Source organism: Haliotis asinina, chromosome 7, assembly GCF_037392515.1.
Source record: "Haliotis asinina isolate JCU_RB_2024 chromosome 7, JCU_Hal_asi_v2, whole genome shotgun sequence".
NCBI lineage: Eukaryota > Metazoa > Mollusca > Gastropoda > Lepetellida > Haliotidae > Haliotis > Haliotis asinina.
In genome coordinates, this window is record NC_090286.1 from 53567791 (window position 1) to 53581055 (window position 13265).

The following is a 13265-nucleotide window of genomic DNA, read 5'->3' on the forward strand; positions in this document are numbered from 1 at the left end:
AGATGTAAGTATCTACAGGTGTATTTGTATGTACAGGTGTATCTGTATGCATTGATATATCTGTATATACAGGTATATTTGTATGCATTGATATATCAGTATGTACAGGTGTATCAGCAAGTACAGGTGTATCAATTAAGGTACAGTTTGCGCAGGTGTAGTTCTAAGTACATACATGTGCACCAGTGTAAGCAGAGAAAATGTGAATGAAAGACAAAGTTATGATGTTAATCATGATAAATGGTTCCAGATTACTGTGTGCATGGGTGTATACATGTGCTCATGTTATTGCTAAATAAAGCTGAGCTCATAATCAATGCCCACACTTGACTACACTGCGGCAAAACACCCTATTGCCACCATGGCCCATGATTGAGTTTGAAGGCTGCAACTGATTCTACACCAACACAAGTGAGACACCTAGTCACTTGGATACTGACTACAAAACTGCCACACATACCAACCAACCCCTGCCAAAATCCTCAGCCAGTATTCTATAATAGTGACATCCATTCTATATAGTGACTATTCTGATGTAAAATGATATGTATGTATACAGATCAACCATACTGTCCTTATGTGCACCTACTTATGTAAGTTAGTCACTGATAAGCACACACAAAGCTGTGGAGGACACATTGTGGAACACTTCCTGCTTGTGTTCAGATAGGATTTTCCTGTAGCTATCATCTGCGCATACAAAGACCAGCAAACTGACACATGCCCGCTGGCTGACTCATTCGTTCATTCATTTGTTCATGAGTGAGTGAGTGTTCCTCAGTTACAATTACCTCTGAGGTTGCACCAACAAGAAGCATGGGTTTCATCCACTGATAAACCAGTCTGAATAAAAACTACAATCATATCATACAATCATGTTGTTTTCTGATGTAAAATGCAATATTTACCAAGCATGCCTCTTAACTAAGAGTCTGTCCTTCAAAGGGGATAAGGGGATTCTTGTCATCAACCTGCCAAGGCATAAAACAAGCATTGACAGAGAGCAGAGGAAACACTTTTTCCCCATATCAAATAATATCACATTTCTAATAAATCCCGTGGGAGGTGGGTCTTGTTCCTCAGATTTTATGTAATGTCGCTAATACCAACAGTATTTAGCAGCAGGCAAACTGCCTCTGTCAGTTAGGAAACACTGCACCCTGACCTCATGAAGATATTGAGCCACTGAGTCCTATCTGATGTTTCTAATAATTCGCTCTTTTGAAGTTGAGAGCTTTGTGTCAAGGATACCTCATATCACGTTGTGTTCCATCTTGACATAGAGGTAAAGGACAACATTATGCTCAGTTTGTCTGATTCATAGATGTCTGAATCAGACTGGCCTCCTTATCTCTGGGGCAATGGGATAGCCTTAGTATTTAAAGTGTCCACTCGTCACTGCAAAAACCTGAATTTGATTCCACACATGGGTACAATGTGTGACGCCCATTTCTGGTGACCCACGCCATGATATTGCTGGAATATTGCTGAAAGCACCATGAAACAACCCTGACTCACTCTTCATCTATAGGCTGTCTGCCCCACAAACATGAAGTGACTCTAAGTGAGTGTTTCACCTTACCTTTATGTTAAGGTGAACCATACCAATCATCTCAGACGAGGAAAGACCATCACCAAAGAGGTATGTGCCAGTTATGACATGAATTGCAGGACTTATGATGATTGAGCTTCATCAGCAGCGTTGAGTCATGTCTACTTCATGAATTTGAAGACCAGTAAGCACAGTCTCTCGCTACATATAGACCTTCCTGTCATCATGATATAGTGGTTGAATGTCAGTCAGCAGCAGCCAGTCAGCAATATTTCGGCCACATGGCAGCCAAATGAAAGTTTTCCACTTTCACTCCTCGCCCTTCACTGCATGACCAACAGTAGCCAGTGAAGATACACAGCCAGAAAGTGTAAACAGTCAAGTCCTAGTCAGACAAACTAGTCTGATAGTATGACCAACAATTTACAACTGTAAAACAATTCTGAACATATATTCTGTCCTTCATCATGTTAATAAATGTCCAACTGTAAACACTGCTGTTAGTTTTGAATGATTTCAAATAAAAACCCAACACAGTATTACACATGTACACACCATCAGAGAATACAAAGTCTCCTTACCACTGAATTTATTACGTGTCAAAGGTTAAAAAATTCCATCGCCCGATGCCTGGGACAAGCCAGGTTTCATTTCACTGCCATAATTTTCAGGCAATCAAATAATGGTACCTAAATTGTCCATGGACTACTAGATAATTTCCACTTATGGTTTCACACTGCAAATAAACTTGGATTTCATTTCATATCTGCTCATAATGTAGCTATTACATTCTACAATGACAGTAATTTTGAGTTATCGTTCTTTGAAATTTATCACTCTTCGATAAATAGACCAGTAAACATAACATCAAACATTGTGTCCTAAAATCAGGACAAGTGGAAAATTAGTCAGGACAAGTTACTTTCTTGAAGCCCCTTGCCCTGTGGCAAGTTGGTTTTAAAGAAGTTTTTGAACCCCTGTATGCTGGGGAGGAAAACACTTCCTCTCATTCTGTTTCTTACTCATGTTAACAAATAAGACCTGTCTGACTCTAAACACTGCTGTCCGTTTAGAATGTTTTAAAATCACAAAACAACACAGTATTACAAATAAACATACCCTCAAAAAAGACCCCTCCAATCAACACTGGATCATGATTTTTCTAAACATCAACCTCAAATATTAAACCAGGAAGAATCTGGAAAAGAAATGAAGTATTAGTTCCTGATCATAAACGAAGAGCTTAATACAAACACAACCATAACAAAACAGTGACAAGATGACTTGACTCCCATCCACTGTCTTCATCGTGTCTTGTGGTGTGAAAATAAGCATGGAAAAAGATTTATTACCTTCGGGAAGATGTCTGTTCAAACTATCATCCACTACCATCAATATTCTTGAAATGACTCCAAGGACAGCAAATTCCACTACAAAAAATGGTCACAAGACTAATCCACATGGATGGGCACAAGAAACCTTCAATACTAAGGCTCTATGAATGTGCAAAGGTTCTCTCTAACTTGAAATATCTATACGCATATAATTTGCACACTTCCAAACTCTCGTCATTTCCTAACTTCCTGAGTGTCAGCATCACAGGCTGATCTCTTCTTAGAATTGTGTGACACCAGGAACAAAAACAAAACTAGGCCATGAGGGATGGCACCTCAGCAGGACAGCGCAGTAAGTAATACTTATACCTTCCTGGAACAATCACAATCATATACGTGCTTGAAAAGATTAACTTTAATTTGTTTTCATGTGTTCTAAGTCAAAGAACAATCGTCATTCATACTTGTTCTAGAAAAATTAAACTTGGAAAGATTATTGCCAAATTTCAAGTGTTTCAACATGTTCTAATTAGGAGATAAACATCATGTGTTGGCCAATTTCCGGGTGTTATTGAGTATTTGAAGCACGGGAATGCATTTGGAACCGACGGCGTCAGCCGGAGGTTTCAAATGAAATATTCCCGTGCTTCAAATACTCAATAACACCCGGAAATTGGCCAACACATGATGTTTATCGACATTGTAAACAAAAAAGTAAACCAAAGGGGTTTTACTGTCTGCACTCGTTTACATCGAGTATGAGTACAGCAGTAAAGTGTCATCAGCTGGCCGTTTCAGCTGGTTCCCATGGTAGCATCTGGAGTTGCTCATTTGTGAAGTCATTCTAACTTTACGTCACAATATGATTTGAATGACGTCACCACTGTTGATGACACAACAAAACAATTGTTTACGTGTAAATACGCAGTGAATAGTCTTGCAGTTTCCGGGAATCTAATACCATTTGATCATGTTTTTCAACCAATCAGATTACAGAACACAGTGACTTTTGGTTTACAATTATGAAACAATCATGGTTAAATATTTTCTAAAAAACAAAACTTGAACAAATTAATTCGATTTGCTTCCAGATGTTCTTATATTTTTTCTACCCTTTTGATATGAGTATCACTGGAGGCAAATTTCACCATCAGCTTGCATCATCAGCTGTCTCAGTGTAAGGCTAGCATGATGTTAAGTTATATGACAGCATGGATATAAACAAGTCTGACAAACCAGTGGTCAATATCATGAAGCCATCCACATTAGTCGGGCACAAAGAAACACATAAAGCCAGGCCAAACAACATACAAACAAGCCTAATGCAAGGCTGTCAGTCAGTTCACTCTGTGTGTCCATGAAGATCTGGGTAAGAATTGATCTTCAGCAACTCATGCTTGTCAGACGAGGTGACGTACAGGATTGGGTGGTCAAGATAACATTAACTAAGATGGGAATAACATGCTTTTTAAACATTTCTGCTGTGAAACGTGTATACTTAAAGCATGTATATTCTGTTGACAGATTCTTCTGCACAGACAAATGACATTAGAGCATTGATTTCATGATCATGATCTTATCAATAACATTTTGATAGGACAAGATTACCATATTTGACCATACATCTTGGATGGTGATTAGTCAATGTCAAAGAACAATCAGAAATTCTTTGAAAATCTGCAGGGATTTCACCTACATCCAAAAATAGATGACTACATATCAAATATTTGTAATACATTATAATGCCATGGTCACCAAAAAATTCAAGTTTGCATTTCAGCACTTTCTTCCTACATACACATGTACGTTAGGAATGGTATACGCTACTCAGTGTTCTAGGTAATAAATCCCATGTTGGAGGTAGTATTTGGGCAAGTAGTATTAGCTGTGTCTTAGATTCCCTACAGATCATTATTCACACAAGTGTTTTCCTGAGCCAGGTAACAAAGTTACAATCTCCATGGAAATGACTGATAGGCAGACAGATGAAAATGAAGTGAAGCCGAACAGACTACTCCTCAAAACAGAAGGAGCAAGTTCAGATGCATCACAAAGCCCAGCTGCTGCTAATCACAACTGGAGATGTGACTACAGAAACAGATGCAGATCTGCTTCACCCCACCCCATCCCTCACCCTGACAGCAGTTCCAGCGGAAGGTGCCCTGGAGTACTGGGTAGATCACTGTTGGAATATAGCACTAGATACATACAATCCACCAATGCTTACTCACAATAATAGTCTATTTATTTTCTCAGAGACAAATAGACTAAGGAGTTAAATGGTGCAACAATATGGTGAAACAATTTATCAGTTTAATGAACTATTCTATAATAGTCAACATATCAGTCAGTGAAATGGTATGACAATTGGATGAAAAATAAATTCAGTCAACTTATATAAGGGGATTGAAAAGTATAAGAAATCAGTGAATGTGGTAAACAGGTTATGTTAGTTCAGTGAGCTGTTACAAAAATGTGGTACACAGCTATATCAGTTCAGTAAGCTGTTACAACAATGTTGTACACAGTTATACAAGTTCAGTGAGCTGTTACAACAATGTGGTAAACGGTTATATCAGTTCAATGAGCTGTTACAACAATGTGGTACACAGCCATATCAGTTCATTGAGCTGTTACAACAATGTGGTAAACGGTTATATCAGTTCAATGAACTGTTACAACAATGTGGTACACAGCCATATCAGTTCATTGAGCTGTTGTACCAATGTGCTAAACGGTTATATCAGTTCAGTCAGAAGTTACAACAATGCGGTACACAGCTATATGAGTTCAAAGAGCGCTGTTACAACAACGTGGTACATGGTTAGGTCACTTCAGTGAGCTGTTACAACAATGTGGTAAATGGTTATATCAGTTCAGTGAGCTACTACAACAATGTGAAAACAGTTATATCAGTTCAGTGAGCTGTTACAACAATGTGGTACACTGTTATATCAGTTCAGTGAGCTACTACAACAATGTGGAAACAGTTATATCAGTTCAGCGAGCTGTTACAACAATGTGGTACACTGTTATATCAGTTCAGTGAGCTACTACAACAATGTGGAAACAGTTATATCAGTTCAGCGAGCTGTTACAACAATGTGGTACACAGCTACCAGACATGCTTGGCAAATACATGTTGTAAACAGACAAAACGTAATAGTAAACCTATGTTGAAACCAATGTGCTTTAGTTTGCCAAAACTAAAACCTCAGACATCCTTGGATCTATGGTCATATATGTATGTACTCAGCACACCAAACCAATCACGATGTCATGATTTACTGAACTCATATATTCACACATTTGCAAGGACTAACTGTTGCTCGCATCTGATCCTTTAGATCTGCTTTTGCAGTTTATCATCTGCTGGTAGTGTAATCCAGGCCTTTCAATCATCCTGAAGTGAAGGTAGCTGTCCATCAGCATGATTAGTATCCACACCTTGCACCAAATATTTAAATGATTCCAAAGAGAAACTGAGAGAACTACGACACTGAAAAAGCCTGTTAGTACCTTTCATAATATTTCATTGAGATAATTTAAAAAGTAATTTTTCTGAAACATTTGTTCATTTCAGTGACTATATTTTAGAGTCCACACAAATACAACCCACCATTTGCTAGACAGAAATGGTACCAGAAAATTAAGTAGCGTCTGAGTGACCATGTTTTAACTACAAATACATGACTCAGCAGTAACGACGCACCAAAGCTCTCGTAGGCCAAAGATCTCGTAACTTTCCTGATAGTATTCTACCTCTTATACTGTGAAACTGATTTACGACTGTCATAGCTCTACAACATTTTTGTGAAACGGGGCCCTGGTCATGCAAACTTAAAAACAAGTCATAATGACTTTGCAGTATCGCAGCAAATCCTGTGTACTGTATTTGAACAAACCATTGTGGACAACCAATCCTCAACATTGATAACTAATAACATTTTGGATAACTATCCAATCACCATTTTGACATTTTGTCTTTGTCACAACAACCATCTTTTCTAATGAAAAAATAACTTTAGGTCACGGGATGATTACAACTGACAATTAGCAGTGTACTGGAAAAAAACTCCTTACAACCACCCACACATCATCACGACTCTACAAGACAATACAAGGATGTCAGCTTGTATCATCAGCATCATACATCCTCTCATCTGGACTTGATTCAAGTTTCATCCAACCATGAAGGCCCAAGATAGAAAAGGCTTTCAGCTACCCATGCATGCCATAAAAGGAGACTATGCTTGTGATAAGAGGTGACAAATGGGATTGGGTGGTCAGACTAGCTGACTTGGTTGACACACATCATCGGTTCCCAATTGTGTAGACTGATGTTCATGCTGTTGATCACTGGATTGTCTGATCCAGACTCAAATTTACAGACCACCGTCATATGGCTGGAATATTGCTGAGAGCAGCATAAAACAAAACTCACTTACTCCAGGTTCATCCACAAAGAGGAAGAAGACAGCTATCCTAGACTAATGTCATGCTTTTTTGTCATTCTGCAAACATATGCAGTGTATGTAAGTGCACAAATAGGAAGTCTCCAATTGAACAATGCTGTGTCATTTTGCCTTAAAAAATCTCAGTATGCACAGAAGGATAACAGTATCATTAGAGATGTATCAACTAGAGGATTATCATGGAAGGATATTTTGTTTCATTAAGTACTTACACACATATTATGATAGGAATTACAGTGTGTGAATCTTGTTTAATGAAGCAGTGAGCAATATTCTGGTTATGCTGTGTATGAGCTTGATATAGAAGATCACTGGAAAAAAATCGAAATCTTAATTTTGGACCATTGTGATAAAACCAATGTCAGGATTTGAACCCGAAATCATGGGTTTCTGGCATATCCAAGGGACACAACAGGCTGCATTAGAAAACCAGGCCACCCATGACCCTGAAGGGCACTGGAACTGTTCAGTGTTGCTGCTAACTTTAATGATACATTAGTCTGCCTGAAGTTTTATTCAAGATTTTATTTCCTCCCACATGCACTTCAATGAGATGGTACGAGGAACATTGGGTCTTCAAATTTCAAGCATTCTTTTTTATGTTTTGTTTTGCAAATATGTACCAAAGTGTCAAGATCTTGCTAAGCAAGCACAGATATAAGCTTTGTGCCAAATTCAAGCAAAAGAATTTAATCTCCAGGTAGAGTTGCTACAGATTTAAACACTCTATAGTAGTGTGGTTAGATGTAGCAGCATCCAGGTGACTTTCGTACAGCTTCCACACAAATGACATGGTCAGCACATTATCAACAACCATTAAAGTAATTCAAAATATCATACTGCCTATGATGTGTCTTAGCAAAGCCCATGTATAAAAACACACTGTGGTGCATTTGGACAAGCCATCGTGGACAGCCAATCCTCAACTTGACATCCACACTAGACACCAAAGTCCCATCTTGGAAACACCCTATTTTACAAAATGTCGGTAATCCTTTATTCACCTTGGCAGCCATTGTGGACACCAAATATCCATATGCACAGTAGTGTTGGAAATTGGTTGACGTCTCATAATTGATGACAGGTTCATTACCAACTAGCCAATATAACAAAATATTGGTTAGTGACATTTTTGATATTTTCCTATTCAGGTTGTCATTGCAGATAAGTATAACATGATGCAACTTGCTACCTTAAAGTAATGACAAAATTTCCTGTAATAAACTCCCTGGACACTTCAGGAAATATTCAGTCATGACCTCAGAGTTTTCTGAGAATTTGACATGTTACCTGAACCTGACAGCGTCTGTAAGACCTTTGAAGATCCTGGGTAGAAGAGGTCTTCAGTAACACTTGCCAGAAAAGACGAATATGCTTATCATGAAAGGCAACTAATGGGATGAGGTGGTCAGGCTCACCGACTTGGTTGACACTATAAGTTATCACATCGCGTCGAGGGAAATACAGGGTTTTATCAGTCCCGAGTAAGTAATACAACCTAATGAGGGACTGATAAAACCCAGTTTTTCCTGAGACACGATGTGATAACGCATTTATCTAGCTAAATGTTTTCACTAAATCAAAACAAAACAACACGCATCGAATCAACTTGCTGCCATGTGGACACCAGCTGATCATTTGACCTCAATGCACCACATGTTACTAAAGGCTTGTCCATGCACGCTTTTCTAACTTCGCGTCATCACTGAGACGTAGCGGGGTGATATGACTTTCGTTGCGGAAGTACGCGACTTTTATACTCCCGCTCGCGGATCGTGATGGATGTACATGGTATTTTATCAGAGTCACGTGGACCAATGAAAAACTCGACTTTCTTACATGAGGCTAGATAAATGTCATTGATTCCCAAGTGCACAGATCGATGCTCAGTGGATTGTCTGGTCTAGACTTGATTACTGACAGATTGCCACCATATATGGAATATTGCTGAGTGTGATGTAAAACTAAACTCACTCACTTCTAGGATATGATAGTGTTTCAAACACTAAAACAAAATTTCCAAAAACGTTTGTGTTTGATTATGAGAAAATGTAATTGAATGCTTAGTTGTTTAATCACTGCAACCAACCTTGGATTATTTCAAATCACTGGAACACCACTATTGGACAGCTATTCTCCAACACTTGTACAATAATAAAACAAAACCTGCAGAGAACCTACAATACAGAACAAGTCCGACACAAGCACAGGAAACAATGGGAGATGGGTGTGTCCCCACAGGTGTTGAAGTACAAGTGCAACAGGCTTTATCATGTTCATGAACATTTCTGGGGAGTTCTATAAACTGTGTTCAAGTGTCAACATAAACTCTCGCTAGTCTCAGTGCTAATATGGAGAAACATCAGTCTAAGTAAACTTACCCTCAGTACTTTTCGTTACACTCCACCACTGAGTCCAACAAAACCTAGTAGGAGGTCGCGTCGGGTAATCTTTGAGATTGACCAATCAGAGCACAGCTTACCAAATCCCAAAAGTGGACATTCGCACATACCTTTAGAACTTTTACCCTGGAAAGGTTTGTATCCGAACAATTCCGAATGCTATTTTCCATATGATCGCTACCAGGTAATGCACATGGAGCACACTACAATACTGTCAGCAGTGAGTAATCAGTTCCTGAAAATAGCGCTTTTGTCAGTATTCAAGGATGTCAGCTTATGGAAATATTATCTAATGGTAACTATGTCATTAAGAAACCCTAAGCATATACACTGCAAGCCAAATGTTTTATGCAGATTTTCGTTTATTGAGGGATCAGTGTTAGTGACTAGCAAATATTTTAAGTCCCGACAAACCCTAAACAGTAGCTGTTGTCCGATTGGTTAAATCCTTTGGTCTTCTTGCGTTTGATTGGATGCTTGTAGGTGGCTCAAAGATTACCTGACGCGACCTCCTACTAGGTTTTGTTGCACTCAGCAGTGGAGTGTAATAAAAAGTATGGAGGCTAAGTTTAGACTGGGACTGGGAGAAACATGAAATCCTTCAAAATATGATGTATTACCTCAAAACACATACAAGTTCATTAACAATGCAAGCAATCTAATCAGTTTCTTCAAACATATGCTTCGGACAACTGAACAATTTGACTATGGATGAAAGGTCTGCACACACCACAAAAATATAGTTTACAGATCAGTGGACACAGAGTCACAGTATTGTTATCTATTGTTATAACAATATTAATTGCTATGTATAACAACATAAAGAATATAATGCCAATACACATGTACAGATTATGCGGGATTCTGAACTGAGAGATGCTGAAAGGCAAATTTAAATAATTTAATCATTTTTTCAAGCTATTTTCTAAACCATGAGGTGCTTATAACATTGCATCTAGTGAAATAATGTAAACCTACACTATAAAACATCTTTTTAGGTCCTGTTACGTGTATTTTTCAAGTTACCTGTACAAAGCCATACTGTCAGATATGAAAATGGTAACATGATCTGAAATTCAAATTTTGGAAGTTTGCTTGACATTTACTGCTGGAGCCAAATATTTGCCTCCGAGTCTGAACTGATCAAAACAATAAATGATATGGTCATCCTGACCTTATTTAGTATTCCTCAGTATGCTGCAAGTGCATGGGCGTTGAAGAATGCCCTTCTGATGTATGCTTGTGTTACCTATGGGTAATTATAACTAAAGACTTTCACAGAATCACACCTATCATTACTCACAGGTGTGTCCCAGCCTGTCATCAAACACAGGGACATAGGACACATGCTTAAGGGTACCAGTGAGCATTATGTAATTGATTAAGATCACATTTACCAACTTGCTATTGTCAGGCTTCAGCACACTTTCCTAACAAATTGAGTGCATTACACTCAAGTTACAAGTGACACATTGACTTAGGTACCAAGGATTAAAAATTATTTAACCAAAAATATCTAATATTTCATTGGCAAGACTACAGAATAACGGACACCTTCTGCCATCTTTGAAAGCAAGCAAGTTTACAATTACATTTGGTTAGGGTTAGGGTAAAGATTAGGTAAGGCTTAGAGTTTGGGTTTGGTTTAGGGTTAGGGTAAGGTGTAGAGATAGGGTAAGATTGAGGGTTTGCGTTAGGGTTAGGGTGACTTGACACAAGGTATCCGGCATCCTGTAACTTTACCATTTCATCTTAATTTTCATTAGGATTATTATGACAAATTAGTATCATTTAGAAGAGAAAATAAATAAATAAATAAATAAATAAATAAATAAATAAATAAATAAATAAATAAATAAATAATGTCCAATATGATTATTAGTTTAGAACTTTTAGTTTGCTTCCAATTTAGTTCTTCTAAATATACTTATATTCCAGCCAAGGCCTACAACGAACTGTGGCATAGTGCGAAGTCATCGAGTTACACGCAGGTTTATGCTCATAAAAAAAATAATAAAATGTGAACTGAACAACAATAATCATAAATACATACCATGGTACATCAAGATACATACCATGTTGAATCTGTCACGCATGGTAAACTAACACCACTTGAAATAATCACCATATAAAGATTCGTTCACCAAGATCATGATTCATGGCACATAAAATCCTATTTAATAATGGCACAGGTCCGATAGACTTCAGGTGAGTGGGTATTTCATTTTCTACCTCCCAATCCCAGCGACCTTCCTACACCTCCATAACTACACCACACAAGTCTCGTCGAGTCAGACGGGAATCTGCCGACAGACTCAAAATCTAATGAGAATATTGATTCTCTGATCAAACGAGTTGTGACTGCTATGCCTTTTGAGGAGCAATTTGTTCATCCAAATATTTGTCCATGTTTGTTAATATCTGTGGGAGACAACACAACAAGGAAGTCAAACACAACGCCTTCGAGTCAGGTCGAAAAGGCCATCTCATCATGTTAGAGTGAGCACAAGGATGTTTAAACTTCGGAAAAACTTTTCGCAGTCTTTGTTTATTTTCTGCGTTTGTTTATGAAAGGTACGTCAGTGGTAGAATTTTTCCTGACCACTACTACAAAGAGGATAAAATAAAATCAGTAATCTCACCTCTCAGTTTAGGTCCGATTCAATCGGGAAGATGTCCAATGGTATGGTTACATACTGACAGAAACTCGATACGAAGGTTCAAAGCAGGAAGTAGATTCTGTTTTGACCTCATGCGGCTGAACGTGAAATTGACATGGGAAAGCGACATCTAGCCGGTTTGACAGATGCAAAGGGGAGTAACTCTCGTCTATTTACTACTAGGCGTTTTAGTAACATACTTCGAGATATTTGCAAAATAGAGTGTTCGATTCAAAATGTTTCCCAAATGTTTTCGTCATACGGCCCACCCAACCATTTTATCAACACATTTAAAGAATTGAAACAAATACCGCTCTGTTACGCTTTAATTTTTCTCCACGACGATGAATACCACCTAATCCTACGAACTTCAAACGGCTCCTTACTTTTGTCTTTGTTTTGTTTTGTCTGACTGTTTGTTAGTTTTGTTTGTTACATTTGACCACTTCCTAAATGGCATTGTGTAATGTTATTTTTGTTTGTTTGGTTTATTTCCTCACTCATCTATATCTAAACTTTATGACGTCTGCCTGCAAATATTTGAGTCTTGACCCGACTATCCAGCAATAAATATTTTTGGGAGTTTGGGATATTATGGAAGAATGAATTTTTGTGTTTTATCACTGTGTAAGATATTATGCATTATTCACAGTTTTACATGCAAAGTTGGCACTGTAATCGATTAAGATATCATACTACCGTGCAGATATGTCATACACCGAACAACCCCATCCTCAAAAGTGGTGTCTGAATTTCAGTGTTCGCCATAGGTAAGAATCTAATACAGACGCCATTTGAAACGCCGTCGCCTGTTATACAGTTTAAAGTAAGGATATACTCCG

General features: G+C 38.1%; 1 protein-coding gene across 1 annotated transcript in view; it reads right to left on the reverse strand.

Annotated features, from left to right (window-relative positions):
* Positions 1–12509, reverse strand: part of LOC137290424 (tyrosine-protein kinase Yes-like) — a 46056-nt gene extending 33547 nt beyond the window's left edge. Inside the window, exon 1 of the mRNA XM_067821350.1 lies at positions 12406–12509. The gene's annotated coding sequence lies outside the window, so the exon portion shown is untranslated. The remainder of the gene's footprint in view (positions 1–12405) is intronic.
* Between the last annotated feature and the right edge of the window lie 756 nt (positions 12510–13265).